Source organism: Lynx rufus, unplaced genomic scaffold (assembly GCF_022079265.1).
Source record: "Lynx rufus isolate CCGP_SWC_20201006 ecotype Redwood Valley unplaced genomic scaffold, mLynRuf1.p SCAF_11, whole genome shotgun sequence".
Taxonomy (NCBI): Eukaryota; Metazoa; Chordata; class Mammalia; order Carnivora; family Felidae; genus Lynx; species Lynx rufus.
Window position 1 is genome coordinate 56,069,860 of NW_025814825.1, and position 21,796 is coordinate 56,091,655.

The 21,796-nt window shown below is 46.7% G+C and overlaps 2 long non-coding RNA genes across 5 annotated transcripts in view; both read left to right on the top strand.

Moving 5' to 3' along the window:
• LOC124507169 (uncharacterized) overlaps positions 1-6,829 on the top strand; it is a 29,398-nt gene extending 22,569 nt beyond the window's left edge. The window contains exons 2-3 of one of the 4 annotated variants that reach the window (XR_006960946.1): positions 619-4,169; positions 4,539-6,829. This is a non-coding gene — a long non-coding RNA (uncharacterized LOC124507169). The other 3 variants (XR_006960944.1, XR_006960945.1, XR_006960943.1) reach the window with 3 other exon arrangements.
• Positions 6,830-7,725: 896 nt separating this feature from the next.
• Positions 7,726-8,959, top strand: LOC124507170 (uncharacterized). Its single transcript, XR_006960947.1, has 2 exons — positions 7,726-7,921; positions 8,340-8,959. It is a non-coding gene; the product is annotated as an uncharacterized LOC124507170 (long non-coding RNA).
• Positions 8,960-21,796: the final 12,837 nt, after the last annotated feature.

Below are 21,796 nucleotides of genomic sequence, written 5' to 3' on the forward strand. Positions count from 1 at the left end.
TTAAATATAAATGTTAACTTTGTACATCACTTTCCAAGTACTGGATGAGGCTTACTGTAGGACACCCACAACAGAATCAAAGGCAAAAGAGTAAGAACTTACGGTGGTCGGGAGCCGGGGAGGGAATGTGGGAAGGGATGCGACTCCTCCCTTGCCGGGGCCACGTGGTCGGTGTAGCTAAGCGTTCCACTGAACCCCACCCTTCCCAGTAAATGGAACAACTTATTTGGGAAGGAGACCTACTCCCTCGATTCCCGAACACATAGCCATTGTCTCCCGGCAGAGGTGGCGTGGAGAGTTTTAATAAGGCAGGAGGCAGGGTGAAATCGATAGCTTGCACCTCCGAGTTTAGGCTCGAGCCCTGCTCGGTGTCGGCAGATGGTGCTGGAGAAACAGGATTCCCCTGGAATCCGTCTGTTTTCGGAGCCGTGCTCTCTGCCATGAGGCCGGACAGGAAAGTGCTGTAGACACACACGGGCAGCTTGCGTGGACGGGGGACAAGGTCTCACCCGAAATAGAACGAGGACAGCAGATTCCTCCCTGGAGAGAGTGTCTGTGTGTGCGTGTGCATGCGCCGCACTCCTCTTCAGCGTGTTTTTTTTCTGTGATTAAAACAAGAGGTGATTTCAATTCTGAAAACGACCCGAGCCCCCACTGTGAACCTGGCCGTGGCCCTGGGTGAAAGCCACGGTCACCATGGCGGTGCTGTCTTCTCCCCTGCAGACATCCAGGACAAAGAAGACACACAACTTAGGAAGGTGAGATGCCTTTTAAAATTTAGACAAAATCTTAGAGGGTTTATTTCCTTGATCTCTAGACCTACATCCATTAACCCACAGTCGAAGACAATCAGTGCTACTGTCTGGGAAGGCAGCTCAAATGGGTCGAAACTGCCATTGTATATCCAGGAAAGATAGAGACACAGCACAGGTTGTTTTTTTTTTTTTTTTTTTTTTTTTTTTAATGCCCGTTTCCAGGGAACCAGCTACTGCTGAATGCAGCCTGATAGAAATTCAAGATAAAACTCTCATGGATTCGGCTGAACCATAAAGTGCCACTTAACAGACGATTTGCACAGTCTATGAACTGCTGGGATTTGCTGAACTTCTTTTTTCACCATTCTAAACTCCATCTCATCAAACTAGTATTTTTTAACTCTACAGAGCAGCATTTAAAATGATAAATTTCAGGGAGGAGGGAAGAGAGAAGGCGTTTCATGAATAACTGGGACCAGACAACAGCCGGGGAGGCGTCTGACTTTCTTATGAAGAATCCAAACCCTGAACCGTGACTTATCCTGGGTCTGTCTGATCCTCCTCGTTCTCCTAGGACCTCTCACTACTCTGATACCCTTGCAGATTTCCTGGTTGCTTTTCCAGGCCTCATTGTGAATATCCACCGTCCTTCAACAGGACTCTCTGTCTCTTTGAACACTTATGATACACATGGACTTTACTTTCTGGCTCTTGTCTATCAAAAAAAAAAAAAAAGATTTATCTTTCGGGGGTTGTTTTCTTATCTTCTGTTGCTTAAACAATCATCTTCTGTATTGTTGAGAAAAACCCAAAGCTGTCAGCTTTCCCGGACTCAGCTCTCTAGCAAACTCACCCCCCCCCAACTCCCATCTGCTTATAATTTAATGCTCTGTATGTTTTAATCATTTCATTAGGCATGTCTTTATTTTGAAATGCAACTAATTCCTCAGTTCAAACAAACAGCCAGTAACTCTAAAATGAGACCATTCTTTTCTTTTGGTTAGAGGCTGGCTTAGAAGCAATATCACACCTATTTTGAGATGGTTTGAAAAGACTCAAATGCTCATTCTTAAAAAACCATTGTTTCTTAAAAGTGGAGAGAATCTCAGAGATTCTTTTAGTATCTCCACAGGTGTGGAGCTAATTTTTGAAGGAGTCTTCTCACATCCTCCTGAACACTTTGTGATGAAGCCAGTATTATTATTAAAGCCCGTCAGCAAACAGACCAAAAAAAAAAAAAATTATGCCTTGAGATATCTCATTCCTATACTTGGTGACAAAGGACACAAAAGAGAGAACTGACCCCACTGTACAGCTTGTATATTTTATTAATGTATTTTCTTTACAGGAGTTTACAATTTATTAAGGCAAGGGGGATTATGTTTTGCTAGCAGGGGGAAGTGAATTTACAAAGTGCTTCTTCGTATGTTTTTGTTTTTGTTTTTGTTTCTGTCCCTGACATGCAGATTTATTCAACATCATCAAGATGTTGAATCAATCCATCAAGAAATGGAGTTGCCGGAATTCCGGCATATATTTCCCTTTAAATATAATTCATATTATAATTTCATATTATATCAATGGCCCAACTGTACAACATGGAATTGGTGTCTTTCTTTGCTGATACTCGTATTAATATCTGGCAATAAAATGTTCTTTCAACATTTCAGAAGCGCAAGTAACATTTTGCATCCAACAGGCATTTAATAAACGTGTGTTGAAGCATCGGGAGATAAATGGGTAGGATACACATCGACATTTAACATTTATGTCTTAATTCAGCTGTGAGTGCCAATGTTTATTAACGTTGCTGTATAACAAATACAACCGTGTGCTTTCTGATACAGTCTCTTCCGGTGGGGATTTCTTCTACTTCCAAAACAGAAGTCAGAACCATTTAAATTTCTACATAAAGGTTGAAATGATAATAAGAATCCAGGAGTGAAGTTGTCTTAGAGGAGTTGTTTTAGGACACGTTGGCGAGTTATTGACAGATGGGAAGCCAAGTGTGGCTGATACAAATGGTTGTCAGACGCCATCTAGTGGCGATATGTGAAACTGTGCTCATTCCATAGGAAAGGCTTTTGGAGCAAGCTCGTCGGCTCTAAATTTCAGCGCCTATCGGGCCACCAATGTACATCTGTCCATCTTTAAGGCTTTCAGCTAAGGGGAAACACTGAAGAAAGCATGCCAAATTATCTTCCAAGATCTCTGTGTCCTTGGGGATAACTAAGAAGTAACTAGTGGGGGAAACTGTTTCTTTCTGGATGCTGACAAGCAAAAGTGGAAAGCAATTTGGAGAAAACTTTGCCTGCAACAAACGTGGTGTAAACCAAGGTGAGTAGCATGACATTCCCCGCTACATTTTCCCCACGGGACCTTTCACTGCGTACAGAAATCCATGATCTGGCCATGACTTCTACAACCCACAGGACTTGCTTACCACTGCCGAATTTGCACGGGGCGGGGGGAGAGTCTGTGGCAGGTGCCTAGTTTTATCCAGCATTTGATGCTACTTCATAAGACGTCTTAATTCTTACACATGTGCACAATCGCGACGTTTTGCACCGGGTTACAATGTCACATTTCACAGTTACCAACAATCTGATATTCAACGGTCTAAGGTAGGTCTGTTACAGTAAAAGAGGTAAGAAATCCAAGTCAGTAGTGGAAAATAAATGTCTCCAGCTTGCAGTTTGCATTGTCAATTAGTCTAAAGTACAGTGAACACTTTGAGTTCTTCTTCCAGTATTATTCTTCTTCCAGTATTAAATGTCCCCAAGACAAGTCAGAGTGAGACAATAAGTCATTTAGGTGTAAATTGTGCAAAAAAAAAAAAAATTAACTAAATAAGCAGTGTATGTGTATAGTGGAATGGTTGGCAGAGAATTCAATATTTGAGAGTAAAATCAAGACAAAGTGTTTAGGAATCTCCCAGAGCAAGTAATTTTGCTTGTCTAGATTTCCACCTTAGCAAGTTTACAGGGCTTGAAAAACGCTGCTTTCAAAGCAATGTGAACGGCTTTTTAAGACCATCAAATACAAAATGATTTAGCCTATCAGTTCCAAAATCGAAAATACTACAGGATCATTTCCCCTGCATGTTAAGGTCAATTTCCACCATAAATACATGCTTTCGGTGTACAAGGCTCAGCCTAAAATGTATTTGCATTTGCCTTTTGAACTGTCATCCCGATCTCTACGTTGTGATAAAGCTTCAGCCACAGCTCAAACATTTATTTTCACTTTGTCAAGGGGCTATTTATTTTAAGGGAAACATTGAATGATTTAAGGTACGTATCATTTGTTTTTAGAAAAGACGGTGAACGAGGAGCAACCTGAAAAACCGGATTGTTACACAGATGAAGTCACCAATCAAAAAAAAAAAAAATCCTGAAATGGCTCATTGCTTTGGTACACTATCCTTAATTAAAAATCCATTGTCTGAAAGCTAGAAGTATTAGGAAAAAATACCGACATGTGAAAACAGATTTGCGGGCTTAGGTCTCTATTGTTGCCTACCTATTGAGACGTCTACAAAAAAGTTTTTTCCCCCCAAACCTTTCTGCTTTCCTTATTCTTAAATGTTCAAAGTGATTTGCATTTTCTGGAATATTCATCTAATCACTGACATCCTCACTTAAAAGGAAATCAGACTACTTTGGGGCTGTGCTGTTGCTCACCGTAAATCCTAACTGTGTTAGGAGGGAGCAGAAAAATAAAATTGGCAAAATTCTAGTCTCTGCCCTTTGGTGCCTTGCTGACTTCCCTGTTTTCTATCAGGTCTCCTGTGTTTATGCCACAGCTCAGCCAAGGGCTGATGCACACAATTTTCTTCACATGCCAACGCGACACCTCGAAGTATACCTGAAAATAAAAATAGAGAAGGCTTTGAAAATTCCCTGTCCATGGCAAGGTAGGAGTACGTGGTGAAAGACATCTGGGGTTGCCATGATGTCCTCAGCAGTCCGATGAGAATCGCGCCCGTCTTTAAAACATCTGGCTCTCTCCCCCGTCCCCTTTACGGAGATGTTGCTGGGATAGACGGAGACAATTTCAGGAAGGTTTGGGGCTCAGGAGGACATCAATGCAACGCATTGTTTTTGCGCGGTCTGGCTGGAGGGTGTAGCACAAAGTAAAATCAAGACCTCCTCTTTCATTGTGAAGCACAGTTGGGCTGTTTGATCTCTTAAGTCCTCGGGTAATTGGAGTCTACACAGCATGTGGAATCGGGGCCTGAGCGGCTCGCCCGCCTGCCCAAAGCCCGCCGCAGACCCGCCTGGGGCACCATTTACCCCCGGCCAGATCCAGCCTGCATTCACGGTTTTCTGCCTGGACACGGGCAGCGATCCTGAGCTGAGAAAACGAAGAGGTGGGGATTTTAAATGCCAAAACTGCTGTTCGTTACCAGGTACACAGAGGTTGCCAGAAACTCCCCGAGGTCTGGGGGCACGTCACATTCCACGACCCTCTCCCCATGTCCTGATCCAGCTTCACCACGGCAGACCGGTGTTTCACACCAGATTGCCGTGACATCCACCCGCCCGCCCAGATCACCCTGCGCTCTTCCTCCCCAGGCCCATCAGGTACCATAGTTGGTTTCCACACCATCTTCCAACACGTAGTTACTGGGCACCTACCAGGCGCCAGGCACTCAGCTGACTGGGAGCTCTGCGGTGAATGACAGCGATATGCTGTCCTCAGCAAGCAGGGTCACCAAGCATCCCAATTTGCCCAGAACTGAGGGGGTTCTGGGACTCGGTGCTTTAGGCATTAAAACTGGTATAGCCCCTGGCAAATCGGGCCGGGTTGCTCACTCAGTAAAGAGCCCAGCATCTACTGTCTTCTGTGGGTCTTTGTCTTAGAAAGAAGCTTATGTCCCTGTCCCCCCAAAGGAGGGTCCTTCGCCCATGTCTTCATGTCCAAAACATAGAAGCTTCGCATACAGCTAGGCAGGACTGCAGTTTTCCAAGCCAGATGCTTCCTTTCCGAGATAATCACGGGGTGGATCCAAGTTTTGAGGGGCTTGAAGCTTATACAATCTGGGACCCTCTCTAAGAAAAATAGACAGAACGCTGAATACGAAATACGATGCTGTGTGGGAGGGAATGTGCAAGACCAGGGGCCCAAAGGGTAAGATTCATTTAGCTTCATGTTCAATCTGCCTTTGCATATGATAATAGTAATCAGTGATTCATGTTTATTAACTCGCTTAATCCTCACAGCCTATGAGGAAGATGAGGTCATCCTTCCCATTTTACAGATCAGCAAGCTGGGATCCAAGGAGGTTAGGTAACTTGTCTGGGGTCACCCAGCAAGGTCCACCGCTCAACCTCCTTCTGCCAGAAATGGCAAATGGATGGTGGGGACCAATGACTCCGCCTCCCACTGGGGCAAAACTTGCAAAACAAAATCACCTGGCTAAGCAATTCAACAGACTCAACTGATTTCAAAATTAAACCCCAGGAGAAGGTGAGTGCCTCTGTGGCTCTCAGAGAGGGGATTTATCCTGCAGACATCACACATTTCTCTAGCTGATGATGGGAAGGCTGATGTGAGCCTTGCTATGCATGATGGTTGTACCTGGAGGTCTACCTTCTCCCGCTAACGGAAGGCGGTGGACTCTCCTCAGTCTGTCGGCAAGTCTGTGAGGCACTGCTTTCTTGCCTTGTTTTTTAACATGACCTTTTCCCGCGTTTCCACCCTCTCTCCTTTGAGCCCAGCCTGCGCCGGACACACGGGGGGTATCCGTCGGCCCACAATCCCATAAGAAATCCACTGGGCAAGTGCAGTGGACAGAAGATAAAGTGTGTGCGCTTTGCCACCTAACTCCTGGTCTTGGAGTCTTGCTCCTGTGATCGCAGATAAGTCACTGAACTTCCCCATGCCCCAGTTTCCCCATCTGTAAAATGAGGGGGTTAACAATATCTATCTCACTGGGTTGTTGTGAGGAGTGAATAAGTGACTATACGTACAATGACTCAAAAGGGCCTGGTGCACAGTAACACTATAAATGTTAACTATTTTTTTTTTTTTAATTTTTATTCATCTTGAAGGAGAGACAGACAGACAGAGCGTGAGTCGAAGCAGGCTCCAGGCTCTGAGCGGTCAACACAGAGCCCAGCTCGGGGCCCGAACTCACGGGCCGTGAGATGGTGGCTTGAGCGGAAGTTGGACGCTCAACCCGCTGAGCCACCCAGGCCCCGAAAATGTTAAGTCTTGTTATCATCATCAAATGATTATTATTACTGGCAAGTGGGCACTTCCGTGTGGAAATCCCAGCGAGGAGGCAGGGCGGTCTTCTGGGTACAAGACGACAGGTGGGGCGTTTGCATGGCCACTTCCATATAGAATCCGCAGCGACTTGTTTAGAAAGCCTCTGTTCCCTGACCGTCTCGGAAGCAGTTCGGGTCTGTCCGCAGGACACAAGCTTAGCCTAGAAATGGCCCGCTAAATAGCCCCGGTGAGGAGTCACATCGATGGCTAATTAAAGTGGCATTAACCCTAATGGGCTGGGGAGCAGGACTCTTCATTTCCCCACTGTGGGTTTGCGCAGGCTGGGCCGGGCGTCTCCCCCATCCTGGGCTCGCACCTTGGGGTGAGTGGGACCCTTGGGAGAGAGACGCTGGGTGCGGGGCCAGAAGGGACGCAACTTCAGAACCTGCTTGTTGTTCCCGACAAATAATAATATAATTAAGGCAGAAAATGTGCGTGTACCCATCAGTCACAGGTGCTGATAATAGTTCACCTAATTACTTCATTATTTTTTGCCACTCCGGCGGGCAGTTTGTATTTACGTCCTGCACACGGTTCCATTACTACCACTCATTGTGCCGATTCCAGCAATTCCAAGGAGTCTCTGAGGGGCCTGGACAAGTAGAATCTTGTTTTTCTTGATTTCCCCGGAGGAGAGGAGCTGTTGGGGGAGGGGGGCGGGGCCGGGGGGGGGGCGGGGAGGAGTTTGGAGGAAAACATCCAGCACCCACCTCCAATCGCTTAGCTCAGATGAGTGATAAATGATGGGCGATTTTTGAAACGCTAGAATTTTAAAACAAAACAAACATACCCTAGCCTGCGAGTTTCAGGGCCAGCCGTGGTGACGAGCAGCTCTGGGCCCGCACCCACGAGGACGGAAAAGTGCTTGGACCCCGGCCCCTCTTCTTTAGGTTAGAAGCCCAGAAGTCCTGGGGGGTGTGGGGGTTGGGGGGGGGGTACCTGCTGTCCTAACGAATACCTGGCCACAAATGAAAGAAGTTGGTGTGGAAAAACATTGTGAATTGTAGTCACTCAAGCATCAGTAAATCTGCTGGAAGTCAGGGCTGGCTGTTTGTAGCTTGTTTCGATGTTGATTGTTTACAAATTGCATTTTCTCTTTGAAAAAGTGAGCACCTCTCAGGGCTGGGGTGCTTCCTGCCAGGGGATAAAGGCGGCCTGTTGTTGATCAAATTGGTGCAGTTCTTCACTTTGGGGCCCTTTCCCTCCTCTGTTCCCTCTTTCCCTTCCTCCTACGTTTACAAATCATTCTTAAACCCAGCCCCCAGGCCCTGGGCTCTGTACAACTTTCTATTTTCTCGTTATTTGCAGGTATCTAGAGGAGGGAATGCCGACACTGGCTGGTCTCCCCGCCCCTCTCGGGCCCCACTTGCTTGCAAAGGGGCTTCAAGGACCTGATTTACACACCTCAGCTCATTTGCAAGGTCAGGAGCCAAAAGCAAGCAGGAGAAAAAAGCCGTACGCCAAAGAAAAGTGACTGAGCCATTAGACTACTGGAGGGCGTGCATCCGAATTCCTCCTTTCACACAGACCCAGAGGACAGGTGACCGTTCGAAAGCCCCACAGTGGCCGGATACAGCCAGGAATGGAACCCGGGGCTGCCGACCTCTATGTGCAAAATGCCTCACAGGAGCTGCTTTTCGGAGTTAAACACCTCTGTGTTTAAACCCATCCATTCATTTGTTCATTCAGCAGGTAACGGGCAGCTGGTCCACAGTGGGACCAGCCCTAGACCCACAGAGATGTATTTTAGAAAACCAGGGACCCACAGGCACAGGCTTCAGCTCCTTGAAAGACCCACAGGAGAGACCGAACTCTGTGGTTTGCAGCTAAAGCTCCTTCCCGAGACATCTTCCCTGTGTGGTCCCTGGTAACAGTTGTCCCTCCTCAGACAGGAGCTTGGGGTTGGGCTAGATGCTAAGGGCAGTAAATAAGCAACAGATCTCCTTTACATCACTCTGGTCCCAGAACGGAGGCGGATCCCAGGCAGAACTTCTGATGGGTGGTTTGCAGCCAGAACTGTGCTCAGAGGACCACTCCTCAAGAAAAAGCGAGGACTGATAGGAGACGTCGCTCCTCGCCGTAACCCCGGGGTCGCGGAGGGTGTCGCAGTTGCGGTGGCCCAGCGCCAGGTGAGGAGTCCACTCCTAGGGATCTTCTGCTGCCCTGTGCTGTGGTCTGCAGGGATGGCACAAGCTTACTTGGAGGGCATGAGTTTTCACCGTGCCTCCACGTTTAAACTGTGTTGCAGACAGCGGAAAAAGCCTAAGACAAGCTGTGTACATTTTCTGGGGCTGCTGTAACAAATTCTCACAAACCGGGTGTCTTGAAACACCAGAAACTTATTCTCTCAGGGTTCAGAGACTGAAAACCCAAAATTAATGTGGCAGAGGGTCCGTGCGCCCTTTGAATGCTCTAGGTGGGGATCCTCCCTCGCCCATTCCCAGCTTCTAGTGGTTGCTGGCAATCCTTAGAGTTCCTTGGCTGTTAGACGTGTCACTGTACTCTCTGCCTCTGTCATCGCATGGAGTTACGGGCCGAGTTGTGTCCCCTCAAAATTCATGTGTTGAAGCCCTACCTCCCAGTACCTCAAAATGTGATTATACTCGGAGACAGAGCCTGTCAAAAGGCCATCAAGTAACAATGGGCCATTAGGGTGAGCTCTGACCCAACATGACTGGCAAAGGAGATTAAGCCCCAAAAACATCACCCAAAGACGACCATACGAGGGCACAGCAAGAGGGCAGCCATCTGCAAGCCGAGAAGGGAGGCCTCAGAAGAAACTGCATCTGGGGCGTCTGGGTGGCGCAGTCGGTTAAGCGTCCGACTTCAGCCAGGTCACGATCTCGCGGTCCGTGAGTTCGAGCCCCGCGTCAGGCTCTGGGCTGATGGCTCAGAGCCTGGAGCCTGTTTCCGATTCTGTGTCTCCCTCTCTCTCTGCCCCTCCCCCGTTCATGCTCTGTCTCTCTCTGTCCCAAAAATAAATAAACATTGAAAAAAAAAATTTTTTTAAAAAAAGAAGAAACTGCATCTGCCGACACCTTGATCTTGGACTTCCAGCTTCCAGAATTGTGAGAAAACAAACTTCTGTTGTTTAAGCCACCTCATCTATGATATTTTGCCAAGGCAGCCCTGGCAGAGTAATACACGTGGCTTCGCCCTCCCTCGTCTGCCTGTCTGCACCTCTTCCTATAAGGACACTAGTTACACTGGATTAAGGGCCCTCCTTACTCCATGATGAGTTTGACCTCATCTTAACTACTTACCTTTGTAACAACATTACTTCCAAATAAGTCAGGCTCACAGGTTCCTGGAAGGATATGAACTTTGAGGAGAACACTATTCAATATAGTGCACTTTGCCTGAAAGAGTAGCTTGCCTTAACCCACTTTTCGTGATGACTACTTTTTTAGGGACCACCACGTTCCTCTTCCTCCTGGAGGGAGGCCAAGGGACAACGGACACCATGCTAGAGATTTTGCGAAGGACAAGAGGCTAGTAAGAACAGCCCATGCGTCAACAAGGGCTGGGAGAACCAGTCTGAGAGGTACAGAAATGTCACACTATGTCCTCCAACAGCCCATACCTTACCCACTAGCTGGGATGGCCCAGGCTGCTTTCTCCAGCTCTGTCCATCAGGAGCAGCTCTGGAGTCTTGATAATTTGTGGTCCTCTACACCTGTGATCTGTCACTGATTCCAATGTTTCCTGAGCTGTATGCCAGGGAATGGAATATGAGATGTGAGGTCGAACAACTAGTTTGATCCCTTCCCATCAAAAAAAAGCCAGCTCTTCTCAAGGATGGTGGGGCTGGGGGGTGGGGGTGGTTTAGGTAGGCGTCTCTCGTGCCTATTTGTTAGAAAGAAGGAGACTTTGGTGGTCCTCAGTCTCGGCCACCTAGAGTGGAATCACCTGGAGATCTTTGACAAATACTGATTCCTGGATTCCCCCAGAGATGTTGATTGAATTGGTCTGGGACAGGTCTGGGCATTAGGATATCTAGAAGGTCCCTAGGTCATTCTAATGTGCAACCCTGGCTAAGCAGTAACGGCTATAACATGTCCAGAGCCCTGAGGTACCGAGTAAATGGAATCGAGGTGAACTTTAGATCATGCACTCCAACTCCCTGACAAAAGAGACCAGGAAACCAGTAACTGATTGCCCAAGCACAGAATCCAGGGAGCCGAGATGAAAACCTACAGTTGGCTGAGGCTCCCATCAGCCACTGGCCTCTCCCAAAGTTTTCATTTCCTTGCTGCAAATTAACATATTTAATGATCTCAGTCCATCCTGCTGATCTGCCTTTTAATGAGGTCTGCAGGCTTTTATTGACCTGGTATTCCTGACCCAGATAACTCTTTTCATCTACATTTGAATGTGGGCATCAACCTCCCTATTGCTTTGGTACCTAATCTAATTGGCTTCACGTGGAGAAAAGCCACACAACAGAGCCCTAGCCACCTTCAGCGTGGGTTGTCATCCGTCACCGGGAAGCCCAGGTAAGAACACAGGCCTGGTTTTCAGCAAACTACCCTAGTCCGCAGACATCCATGAAAGGCCCACATTCTCTGCATGACCTCCAGTGGCAATCTGTTTATGAGTTATAGGCTCAGCTAGCTAATTGTTTCTAACAATTACAGCCATCCGATGCCTCATTTTTCCCATCCAGACTTTTCAACTTGTCTACTTTACCTCTACAGACTGAAGAGTTGTGATTTGCTTTCGTATGCTCATAACCTGTTGATTCAGGTCCCTTGTGTTGGCTTAGTATTGGAGAGCAGGAAAATGGGAAGAAAAATTAAATAGATCGTGTTCAATTCAGTGGGGATGAAGTCAAGGGTCAGCTTTGTTGAAACTGGGAAAGAAAAGAGGCCTTTGTGTCCCCTAAGGAAGGTCTTTGTAATAAAACAAGTTTGCAAAGTGTATTTTTTTCTTATATTTATAATGGCTTCTTTATTATTATTTTTTTTAACCTTTCAGGCTATCTTCTTGTTGTCGTTCCTTTGGAAACACGGTCTTGGGCTCTCTTCTCTCTGTCTCTGACTCTTCCTTTCCTCTCTTTGGGAAGCGCCATATTCCTTGAAGAATCCTGACTCTTACAAGGAATGTTTTCCTGTGGATGATTTTCATATAATTTATTGCCAAGTCCTCAAAGATAAGAAAAGACTATACTTTTGCATTAGTTCTCTAAGGAATTTCATGGAGATCCTTGGTTGCAAATCACCCACTTAAAATAATGAAAGCCCAACCTAAGTGTTTACTCGCTGGGGGTGCAACACTCTTCAGCTTGCTAGAAGGCCTGGGGCACCCGGGGTGCTGGGACCTGCCTGCTGGGATAGGAGGAGTTAATTAAATTACCTTGTATTTAGTGTTAATTTTGTCCTAGGCTTGTCAGATAATAGACGACAAGCCTGGACTTGACTGGGAGCATCCGCCTGGGCCTGAATAGAGTCTCCTCTCCTGGGTTGTTCTATTGTCAGATTAATTGAGTTGACATGTTGGTTGCGATTAGTTACAAATGTGGCTCCAATATTATTTCAACAGGTGTCAACTTGGGGGCTGTGGCCAAAATCACACCACCAGCTAAAAGAGAATGACAGTTCAGCCATGCAGGGGCTGGCATGACTGTGTCTTGTCCAGCCGGGGGAAGGGAAGGGAAGGGAAGGGAAGGGAAGGGAAGGGAAGGGAAGGGAAAGGGGAAGGGGAAGGGGAAGGGAGGGGAAGGGAGGGGAAGGGAGGGGAGGGGAGGGGAAGGGAAGGGGAGGGGAGGGGAGGGGAAGGGAAGGAAGGGAAGGGGAGGGGAGGGGAGGGGAGGGGAAGGGAAGGAAGGGAAGGGGAGGGGAGGGGAGGGGAAGGGAAGGAGAAAGGAAGGGAAGGGAGGGGAAGGGAAGGGAGGGGACAGGAGGGGAGAGGAGGGGAGGGGAAGGGAAAGGAGGGGAGGGGAGGGGAAAGGGAGGGGAAGGGAGGGGAAGGGAGGGGAAGGGAAGGGAGGGGAGGGGAGGGAAGGGAAAGGGGAGGGGAGGGAAGGGAAAGGGAAGGGAAGGGAAAGGGGAAGGGGAAGGGGAAGGGAGGGGAAGGGAGGGGAGGGGAGGGGAAGGGAAGGAAGGGAAGGGGAGGGGAGGGGAAGGGAAGGGAAGGGAAGGGAAGGGGAGGGGAGGGGAGGGGAAGGGAAGGAGAAAGGAAGGGAAGGGAGGGGAAGGGAAGGGAGGGGACAGGAGGGGAGAGGAGGGGAGGGGAAGGGAAAGGAGGGGAGGGAAAGGAGGGGAGGGGAGGGGAAAGGGAGGGGAAGGGAGGGGAAGGGAAGGGAGGGGAAGGGAGGGGAAGGGAAGGGAGGGGAGGGGAGGGGAGGGAAGGGAAGGGAAGGGAAGGGAAGGGAAGGGAAGGGAAGGGAAGGTTGGAGATGTTTCTGAAGAACCATCACTTGCAAGAGAATTTAAGACTCAGGTTAAGATGTCAATTTGACACGCACTCGATTTGGGTTCAGCTTGCAGCAGGGAACTCTGGGTGATAGAAGAATGTATTGAAGACCTTCCTGCATTAGGAGTGAATGCTTTTGATTACTGATTAAAATTTTCATCTGGAAGTGGTTTGTAAGAAGTCCTAATTAGCGTGAAATTATACTTCCCTGTAGTGTTGTGGTCCCCGATGCATACAGACCAGACCTATAAGGCTGTAACTCCCTACAAGCCCTGGACTCAAGTGATATTTCCCACCCTTGCTCCCAAGTCCTGAAGGGTACTTCTCACTCAAACGAGACAGCATCCGGGGCGCCTGGGTGGCTCGGTCGGTTAAGTGTCCGACTTCGGCTCAGGTCATGATCTCATGGTTCGTGAGTTCGAGCCCCGCGTCAGGCTCTGTGCTGACAGCTCGGAGCCTGGAGCCTGCTTCAGATCTGCGTCTCCCTCTCTCTCTGCCCCTCCCCTACTCACATTCTGTATCTCAAAAATGAATAAATGTTAAAAAAAAATTTAAACAAAAACACATGAGAAAGCATCCTCACTCAAATGTAAAAGACTCTCAAGGTTATTTCCCCTTCTTTTAGACAACTAAACACAAGGCATGACCCACTGAAAGTACAGTTGACCCTTGGGCAATGTGGGGGTTAGGGGCGCTGACCCGACCCCTTGCACAGTGAAAATCAGTGTATAACTTTTCTTCCCCCCAAATTTAACTACTAAGGCCAACTGTTGACCGGAAGCCTTACAAATAACATAAATAGCCAATTCACACGTATTTTCCGTGTTACATGCATTACAACTGTCGTCTTGCAATGAAGTAAACTAGAGAAAAGAAAACGTTATTAAGAAATCATAAGGAAGAGAAAATACATTCCCAGTACTGCATTTGTACGTGGAGGCCCCCACGCTCCGGAAAAAGGTCTACCTTTGGTAGTTATTACTGAACCCAACAATGCCAGCCCCTCACCCCGAGAATGAGGAGAACGAGCCTGTGCCCTCTGGAAATTCAACACGAACCGCACATTTTCCCATACTGGTTGGTATAGTTTCCTGATGTTAATTGTCCAGTGAGTCCTGTCCTGCACAAAGGTCTCTGCAGGAGTGCAAATCAAAGTGTGTTTTCTGTTCCCTGATGAGCCCAGGACAAAGTTAGGGAGATCGTTGAGCTCTCAGTATCTGACACATCACGCAAATCCGTGATGACAATAGGGCTGGCACGGAATACCCTGGTCGCAATAAGTCTTGAATCGTCGAGCCGAGATCCACAGAGAGCAGCAGGTGTGAGAGCCTGTGGGTCACACGAGGGACCCCAGAGCCATTTTGCCTTCTCTGTCCAGCCTCAGAGGAAAAGCCTTGGGTACACGCTGCCGGCCTATCAGTAGAAAAGATGTGGCGGGGGCATTCTGGCTGAGGCCCTAAGCAACGTACCAGAAGCCCCCCGTGCCCTGACCTCCACCGCCTGCCTGCCCTGGGTCTCCGCAACAGCCTGCTGCAGCCACCACAAGCCCAGAGCAGCTGGCAGCAGGTGACCGGGAGGGGAAGGGAGTGGGCGTGGTGGCGGTGAGTGAATCACCCCCCCAACACCCACGGTCCCCACACCCCCCCCCCCGGATGTCTCCGCGATCAGTCCGCCGATGGGCAAGCGATGACGGCGGAACACCTGGCTTTGCTATAGCTTTACACGCCTGCCACAGGCACTCTGGACACGCAGGGTCACGTGTTGGGTGGAGGGTGGGGAACCAGCTGAAAATGTATCTATTCGTCACAGCAAGACAAGGGGAAATCAGGACACGGTCCCTAACATTTGGAAGAGCTAAACTGGGGCCCGGGTCTTCAGAAACAAAATGCCATTATATACGAAGACTGAAGGGTGACAGGTGGCCCCATTAGGGGAGAATTCGCGAAGCTTCATTTCTGATAATTACCTGGAGACTGAAATACAATGATCCCATTTATTCCATCAGCAAGACTTGTCATGGTCTCGTAAGACGAATGAGCCTCCACCCTTTGGAAATTCAACATGAACTGACCATTTTCACATACTGTTTGGTATAGTTTCCACATGTTAATTGTCCAATAAGTAGCTTCCCGAACAAAGATCCTTTCCCTCCCAAGCGCTGGAGCTGACGTCAGGCCTCTGAATAAGTGCAAATCAAAGCATGTTTTCTATTACCTGATAAGCCGGGGACAAAATTAACATAAAATATAATGAGGTTGTTTAACTTTTCTTATCTCACTGATTAAGCAAATCTAAGATGGAAATAGAGTCATCACAGAATGCCCTCGTAGAGGAAAATCTTGAAGTAATAATCTATGTTTTCTGGCTACTGAGTATAGACCTTTGGAATTAACATCATCTCCTATGTAACCTGCATATTATTTATATATATAAAATCACGCATTCATGCTATTAGATATTACATCCATAGATATATACATATATATATATGTATATATATATATATATATAAAATAAAATATTAGAATTCTATTCTTAAATATCCTGACATCAGATTTTTATAATTAAATTATTTTCTGGCATTTTATCATGTATAAATGTGTTTGTCTGGGTAAGATTTTTAACTCCCATAATTTGATATTTCATTGTACACCTTGGAATCCCCGGCCCCTCTGGAATTAACGAGAAGACAAATGAGCGAGTGAATGAATGAATGGACCATAGGTGCTGCCCACTGCTGATTACTCTCCTGGGAGTGGACAGTCTCAGTTTCGAGGGGCCTTTTCCAGAGAGTTAGGTTCACACCCCACTTCCTTCCATCTCCCCATTCTAGACTGATATGTAGACGTTTTCCAAGAGCAGAATATGTCCTAGAGAAAGCACGATTTGAAAAGTATTTAATGATATTCCCTAAGTTACTTGGCCAAATACAACTCAGTCTTTAGAACGCAAAGAGAAAACAAAATTATTTACTCATTCAGTATTTATTAGTTTGGAAACAAGGACACAGGACCTACATGAAACAAAGGGCTGATGTTTGCTTTATCAAGGTACCTGCTCGTGCTGCTTCAGAACACAAGAAGGAGAGGCTTACAGTCTCCGAGCTAATGTTGGTTCTTTGCAACACAATTTCTTCTGGTTTAGGGCGTAATTAATTCCGATCGTCGATGTTGGTACAACACGGAACTGAAATGGTTTTTAAGTTCTCTGTCTCAGCACAGGCATCTCTAAGAGTATCCTCACCCATTGCTGCCAAATCCTGGGGGATGCCAGATACAAAGGAGAACAGAGGGCTGGCAGAGATGGGGGCAGGAGCACCATGTGTGAGCTCAGGCTTGCGGACGGCACGTGCTGAGCCCGGGGCCACACCAGCCTCGCTCACAATCCGGACCAAGTCACACACGGGGCAGCCCCCAGACGGAGTTCCAGGTACCGGATGTGAGTGAGACCAGGGAGCCAGAAGTGGGGCTTCTGGCTGTGAGAATCGAGGGTGGTGTGGTTCTGCCCATCCCAACACAGCCTCCATCCGCCCAAAGACCACCCAGGCTGGCGATCGCTCCACTGCTCCTGGGGATTTAGAATGAATCGTTGAGGATTTTCCTTTCAAAACGCAAAGACCTCTAACACAGGTAGGCTTTGAGCTGTTATACTTTATGAGGTAAGACCGAGCTAAGACTGATTATGAGGGTTAATATGCGGCACGGAGCAAGGGAGAGGGGGAGGATAGGGAAGGACACAGCGACCTGTATTTATTGAACACCTACTGTGCGCCAGGCACTGTGCTAGACCCTTCAAATATTTACTGCTTCTAAATGCCCACAAGAACATGGTAAGATGGGTATAATTATCCCTGCTTACAGATAAGGAAATTGAGGCTTAAAGAGGGTGAGTAATTTGTTGCCACTCACATCTCTGGAAGCAGGAGCGCTGGCCTTCCCACCTGATAGTATGGGCACAGTGTATGTTCCTTCCGCTGCGCCATAAGGATGCTCCAAAGACACACTTTACATTACCACCTGTGACCCAGCCTGGGTCCCCCTCCCCCTTCCAGCCTCCTTTGGAGGAGCCCGGACTGGGAGATGTCCAGCGATGACCCCAAGAGAAAGACAGGTGCTTCATTTCTCCCCCCACGTCTCCGTCTACCACTCCAAAACAACTCCATATAAGATACGACATGAGTAAAAAATAGTGTGAGAGCTCACTAAGCAAGCACAACCTCAAAGCAAGACCTCTAGAATCAACGTCTAACCAGATTACCAGCTCTAACCCCTCTCCTATGGACAATTTAGAGACTTTCTCGACTTACAGAATTACACGTTAATCTCTCTTAGGCTGAATGCTCCCTGAGGATAACAATTGTGTCTGCTCAACTTTGTGTTGCATGTGATAAGGTCACGCTTAGCACCTGGCCTATACTGATTTCCCAATAAATGTTGGTAAAATGAGTGAATGAAGACAAACCTGTACCTTTTTCAGCCTTAAGCCAAAAAAACCTGAAATCACTCACTGTGGGTTTTCCAGGGCCCACCCCTATAGATCCTGTCCCCAAGGAAAGAAATGTCCCTGCCTATTTCTGATAGCATCTAGAACATTCTGTACCCACCTGAGCCAAGCAAAGCCTGTGACATCCTTGGGACACCAACGAACTGCCAGAGTGCAACAAGTTTAATGTTCCCCCGATTAAAAAAAAAAAAAAAAAAAAAAAAAGAGACAAGTAGAGGTCCAAAGATAGTTGATATAGGATGTGTACGTGTTAACCGAACTGCTGTTTCTAGGGGCCTGGTGAGAGCGTTTCTCTTGCTTTCAAGAAAGGTCCTGGTAAAGGAACTCCGAGAAGCCCCAAAGGCCTAAGACTAAAAGGGGGCCGTGCATAATTTATCGCTTATCTGACTACGAGCTGTCCTGGACAGACTGAAGTCATTAGCTGAGCAGGCTTAGGCGGGAGGAACCCCTAAGGTACCTGGCACAGCGAGTCCGGAAGGGCAAGCGAGTCCGGCATGGGGGGCTCCTAAATCTCCAAACTAAAATCACTAGGGCAGAAAAACTCCGCACATTCAGTGCCGTCCTTCCCTCCTACCTCCTAGAAGCAACGTGTGCCCTTTAAAAAAAAAAAAAAAAAAAAGTGACACAGATAAAAATCAAATCCATTTACTGCACTGTCTTTCCGAGAGTTGTAAAAGAAAGGCCTTTATCATCCCCTGAATTAGATCTGTGATTTTTTTGAATGACATGTATAATAATTAGACTGTGAAGGTGTGCCGTTAATCCATTTAAAGGTGTAAAGAAGTCCATTTAATGAACATTATAGTCACATTAGACTTGGAAACATCCAACTCTTTTGTTGAATAAAAAGAAGTTCAATGAGATTAACTTCTCTTAGTTGGTTTTAAAGAATCATCAAACATGTCTCCCTGTGATAGTGTGCTGTGCCTTCTCGCACAGATTCTGCATACCAACATCTGCCAGCCCGGAAGGGTAAGAATAAGGCCGCCGGACCTCACATCTCACTTAAATAATTACAACTTAAAGAGGATCACTCCTACTTTTCTATACTCACCGTAGAGTGATAAGAGGCTGAACTCCTTGAACTCGTAATTATGTAACAGAAATGTTAATCTTCTGGTTTGGCATTCTCTCCTGCGGCATTAAATGTATTCTTACAATTATCGAGTTTACTGCTTGACACATAGATATTTCTACTGGGAGCCCTAGTAATGCTTGATCCTATCAGGTTGTGACCACAAATAGGGTAATGGATTCTGTTTTCCGATCTCGTGCTGTTTCCCGTCTCCGGATGAGGCTGCCCATGATGCCCGCTTCACAGGTGGACTGGTGCCCTCTGTTCCGATTTAGAGTGGATTGGAATCCAGATGTCCTCGCTGACTCCCGGGGCTGTTCAAAAGAGCCACTTTAAAGCAGAAATGGAGAAGTTGGGAATAAATCCCAAATTCGATGAAAAACCAAAACGCCAAATCCCAACTGCTCCACTGGCTGTATTCTTTCTGCGGAGGATTCCCACTGTGGGCCCGGAGTTTATCCAGAAGATGGGATTGGTCAGATTTAATCTACTAATTAGTTTCTTCTCCCTCGGGCATCTGACTTACTACCCTCTTTTTAGCTCAGGACTATATTTTACCTTATACATTTGCTCCGTCTCTTATCTACAGTTGTTAAGGACTTAAAAACAAGCAAACAAACGATTGAGACGTCCAACAGTCTGCATCAGATTTCAGAAGGCGAAGGGTATAGATTTCCTCTTACGAAGGAAAAGAAAGCTTCACGAGGAAGGAAGGACAAGCATAAGAAGAGCCTTGTAAATGTGAAATTAGAGAGTTGGCTTGGGAAGAGCGTGTCAGCTGTGTCATGTCCCCTAGCTTTGTGCCTAATGCCTCCTGCTAACCAGGGACAGTGATGGATGACTGTGGAGATTGTCTAAGCCAAACTGCTAACCGGCAGTGTGTTAGATCTTTTCGTAGTGTAGGAAACAAAGCTGATAAGATCAAGAGGCAACATAATCCTGGCTAATGTAGTGTGATCTGTCTTATATAGCGCAATTGGGCATTATGCAGACATCATACCTTGAACCAGCCATGATATTTTACTTGTACTATTGGAAAGGAAAACATATGCAGTTTAAAAGAAGCTTGGTTTGAAATAATAGTGATAATAATAATCTGACGGGCCTTCCTGAGGCTAACTCGGAATTCAAACCCGGAGGTGGGGACGCAGGCATCTATACAGTTTCACTTTTCCCTTCTATCTTGCTCTGGCTCATTTCTAATCCTCAGAGATGGACGTCCAAAGGGGACAAAATAGGGAGAAGTTGTTCCCAAAGGTCACCATTAGATCGTTGCCTTTCACCAGCCTCCGAACGGAACCAAGGGGAATCATGCCTCGGGCCTTCCAACGCCGTCGGAAAGGAGGTAGAACGCTATGTTTTGTCATTTGTTGCTATCGCTTTTCTTTACCCTGAGGTTCTGTTTATGGCCCACAAGATTCAGACCAGGTAAGACAAAAGGGCAAGATGTTCAGTCTCCAAGCGAGAGCTGAAAAGGGCAAAAGCAGAGGGGAAACTTGGTGGGTGCGATTCTGGAACTGACGGCCTGCGTGTAAAAGATGATGTGTTCTTTTCGGTCCCTGACCGGGTGTTTCGCATGTAGAAACTGATTTAGAGGTCTAGGTAGCCCTGCGATATTCATCATGGATGAAGCTTGCTAACACCCCCAGAGTTCAGAGTTATTCAGTAACTGCTTTAATCAGCCCGAAGTTTAGAATTACACTACAGTAAAGAATATCTACAAGATCTTCGGGGAGGAAAAAAAAAAAGGCATACAAGGTAGTATCTATTCATATGCAGAAAAAGCGTCCAAATGGTTTTACTGCAGACAGGTCCTAAAGCAACATGTCCCTCTCCCCCCCTTTTACTGAAAGGATCATTTAAATGTGAATACATTTTGGGGGGGGGTTAGGTTATTAGATCTTGTTCAGATTGCATAAATAATTATAATACTTGGTCCGATTAAAAGCTACTTCTAGACATTCCTCGACGGGATAAAAACGTTATGAAAATTAAATAAATACGGAGGAGAGTAAAAATAGTTTGTCAATCTACTTGCCCAGAGATAATTATCACTGCTCATCCATACATGTTGGAGGTTTGCTTGAATACGTTTTTGTGAAAAAGAGAAAAGTTGTTATCTTGAAAGGAACTAAGCAGCGCCTAGAAATCGCTATCATGGTCTGGAGTGAACTAATCACTTCATCCTCAACCCTGAACACATTTATCCCACCTCCTAATTCTTCACCTAATTAGAGGGAAATGCAGAGCCGTCCTGGTCAGGGAGGTAGGGATTAGGGTTAAGAAAACACTTGTATTTGGAACCCCCCTACCTCCCCTGGTCAGTGTGAAAGATTCTCAAAGAATCTCCCAGCCTAGCTAATCCATGACCCTCAGCAGGGAGGAAGTGTTAACAATTTAGTTTAAAACTCACGCTCTCAGACAAATGCATCAAAAACGGCTTTTCTCCTTTGATTTGTAGGTATTAGTTGTTTTTCCAGGCCCCATTAAGGACTCTTCATCCTGTAGGGAAGGGGCATTAAGCCTTAGCAAGTTAGAGTTGTTCCCAGCTCTGTGTTATTCAAAGGCAATTTACACTAATTATTCGAGTCCACAGAGCTACCCATATTAGCGGAATGAACCATCTCAGCAGGTAAAAGTACTTTTGAAATGTTAATTTATTACCAAGGTATAAAAAAAAAAATCCTTGACTTAAAGTAAAAAAAAAAAAAAAATAGCCATTTTAAAGGATGAGACTGAGACAGTCTATACCCCCCCCTTTTTTTATTTTCAC